This window comes from Euleptes europaea, chromosome 10 (assembly GCF_029931775.1).
Source record: "Euleptes europaea isolate rEulEur1 chromosome 10, rEulEur1.hap1, whole genome shotgun sequence".
Lineage (NCBI taxonomy): Eukaryota > Metazoa > Chordata > Lepidosauria > Squamata > Sphaerodactylidae > Euleptes > Euleptes europaea.
In genome coordinates this window covers 13,055,199-13,058,548 of record NC_079321.1, presented here as the reverse complement: position 1 = coordinate 13,058,548, position 3,350 = coordinate 13,055,199, and positions in this window count along the sequence as shown.

The following is a 3,350-nucleotide window of genomic DNA, read 5'->3' as shown; positions in this document are numbered from 1 at the left end:
CCTGGGGGAAAAGAAACATGTTGCTTCTTAGTAGAGCAAAACTGGAGTTAGCAGTACAGAGTTTTTATCACTGCGTGAACACACTGACCTGTAGGAAGAGTCTATCCACATACTGCACAGTGGTATGGTATTCAGATGCAATACTGAACAAGACTTTCAGTGAAATCCTATGCAGTCACTCCAGTTACTCCACAATAGGTTTAGACTGGAGTTACCCTGCATAGGATTGAAGAAGAGTTGGTTTTTATACCCCAATTTTCTCTACCTTTTAAGGAGACTCAAACCGGCTTACAATCTCCTTCCCCTCTCCACAACAGACACCTTGTGAGGTAGGTGGGGCTGAGAGAGTTCAGCAACTAGCCCAAAGTCACCCAGCAAGCTTCATGTGGAGGAGTGGTGAAACTAACCTGGTTCACCAGATTAGAGTCTGCTGCTCATGTGGAGGAGAGGGGAATCAAGCACAGTTCACCAGATTAGAGTCCACCGCTCTTAACCACTACACCATGCTGGCTCCCACACATGCACCACGCTTGCACTGTTTCATTCTAACCATAGAAACAGCAACCCCAGAATGGAAGGTCTCAGTCCCTTGAACAACAACGCTCTCCCGAAACAGGAGACAAATTTCCCTCAACAAATGTAATAAACACTGTATTTACCTGGAATATGCAATGCACAATATTCCGTATCAATTAAAGCTAAGAACCAGATCCATTTCCAGAAGGCCCATAGATACCTATCAAACGCCACCATTCCCTATCCCTGCTCTCCTTATCTAGGGAGAGAATGGGGAGAGGCGTTAAGATATTTATTCCCACAATTTCAGAAGTGGAAGAGTGTTGGTGTAGCGGTTAAGAGCAGTGGTTTGGAGCAGTGGACTCTGATCTGGAGAATCGGGTTCGATTCCCCACTCCTCCACATGAGCGGCGGAGGCTAATCTGGTGAACCGGGTTGGTTTCCCCACTCCTACACATGAAGCCAGCTAGGTGATCTTGGGCTACTCACAGCTCTCTCAGCCCCACCTACCTCACAGGGTGCCTGTTGTGGGGACGGGAAGGTGATTGTAAGCCAGTTTGATTCTTCCAAGTAGTAGAGAAAGTCGGTGTTAGCCATATAAAAACCAACTTTTCTTTTTCCTTCAAATGGCAATGCATTCTACATAGGTTCTCCATGCTCATGATGGGCAACAGGATACCCCTGTCTGTTAAGTAGCAGAGTTATTTACTTTCTTCAAAGCCCACCACTTCACTGACTCAAGGCAGATTACACAGCATAAATCGACACAATCGATAGGATGTGACATCTAATAAACAATGTAATTGGACTAGGATTAGAAGCAGTCCCTGTGCAAGCACGGGGTCATTACTGACCCATGGGGTGACGTCATATCCTGACGTTTACTAGGCAGACTATGCTTATGGGGTGGTTTGCCATTGCCTTCCCCAGTCGTCTGCACTTTACCCCCAGCAAGCTGGGTACTCATTTTACTGACTTCAGAAGGATGGAAGGCTGAGTCAACCTTGAGCCAGCTACTGGAAACCAACTCAGGTCAGGATCAAACTCAGGTTGTGAGCAGAGCATGGACTGCAGTACTGCAGCTTACCACTCTGAGCCACAGGGCTAGGATTACAGGGATTTAAAACAAAGCAAAAAAGTATTGGGCATGATATGTTAAACAATGCAGAAAATGACATTACAAAAGTAGAAAACAATGCAGTGAGACCAGGACAATGCACACAGCATGCAGCTAATACATATTATGCACAGTGCTCTGGTACCCAGTCCCATTGTCTTATAAAAGCACTTTCCTGAACCATTCTGTTGTAATATATACAATATATTTTAATGATAATAGTGTGTGTGTGTGTGTGTGTGTGTGTGTGTGTGAGTGAGTGTGTGTGTGTGTGTGTGTGTGTGTGTGTGTGTGTGTGTGTGTGAGAGAGAGAGAGAGAGAGAGAGAGATTAAAGTGCCAGAGATGGCTTGCTACTGCCTTCTTCTGTACAGTGACCCTGGTATTCCTTGGAGGTCTCCCATCCAGGTATTCCTTGGAGGTCTCCCTAACCACCGCTCTTAACCACTACACACTGGACAACTCCCTGCCCACGAATCCGAAGAGATGGATTTGACTAGAACAGAGTATTTATGGGTGTTCTGGCCATCTTTACATGGGTATTCTGGCCATCTTGCTACTGCTATCAGTTTAGACCTGAAAATGTCCCCACTGGGGAGGGGCTGTAGCTCAATAGCAGAGCATCAGCTTTGCATGCAGAAGGTCCCAGATTCAATCCCTGGTCTCTCCAGTTAAGGATCAGGTAGCAGGTGATGTGAAAGACCTCTGCCTGAGACCCTGGAGAGTAGCTGCCAGTGACCCTGGAGAGCCAGTCTGAGTAGACAGTACTGACTTCAATGGACCAAGGGTCTGATCCAGTATAAGGCAGCTTCATGTATTCAAAATGGGGGCAAATCATTCAATTCTCTCCAGGATCAGAGGGGTATGCCTAATATATTAGGTGCTGTGGAACACAGGCAGAATAATGCTGCTGCAGTCGTCTTGTTTGCTGGCTTCCTAGAGGCACCTGGTTGGCCACTGTGTGAACAGACTGTTGGACTTGGTGGACCTTGGTCTGATCCAGCTATTTTATGTTAGATAGGACACTTGCACATCAAATGGTGCTGCCAGCCTAGTCAACCAGTTCATCTGTTCTTAATTCCAAACAAATACCAACATTATACAGGTCTAGGGAACAAAAGCTCCCCCCTGCAACTTTGAGATTTTTAAATACTTATATCCCGCTTTCCTGCTGCAGTTGCAAAGATGAGACGAAGATGAAAAACAGTAACAGGTGCAAGCTGAATGAATCCAAAGCCAACATCCAACTGTACAAATGAGCATGCACCACAGATTTGTCTTGAGTGCAAGAACTTTATGTAATTAAAGGCCAGCAAGTTTCAAATACATTTTGCAACAGACTCAGAGGATTTAATTTAGAGCCTGTTTGCTAGATTTGCATTTGTGGACAAATGCTGCCCCCGCATGATTTTGGGATGTACAGCCACCTGTAAAAATCACTACATGGGCTGACGATGCTCCAGATGCAGCGGCTGGTACTGTTTTGGAGGTTTCCCAGCCTGCGGCAACTGGGCAGATACACAGTAAATCCAAAGAGGTCTTGGGTTCCAAGGATCCAGAGATAGCGTTATCATAGAACTATTATTCCATGGCAATTGGGGTTACAGCAAGAGATATTTACATGCAATTGCTGGAATCCCAGGACATCAAGCCCCGAACAAGTTACCTTACTGCAGAATTAGCAGACTGTCCCAAGAGGTGGTTGAGGAAGGACCTGCA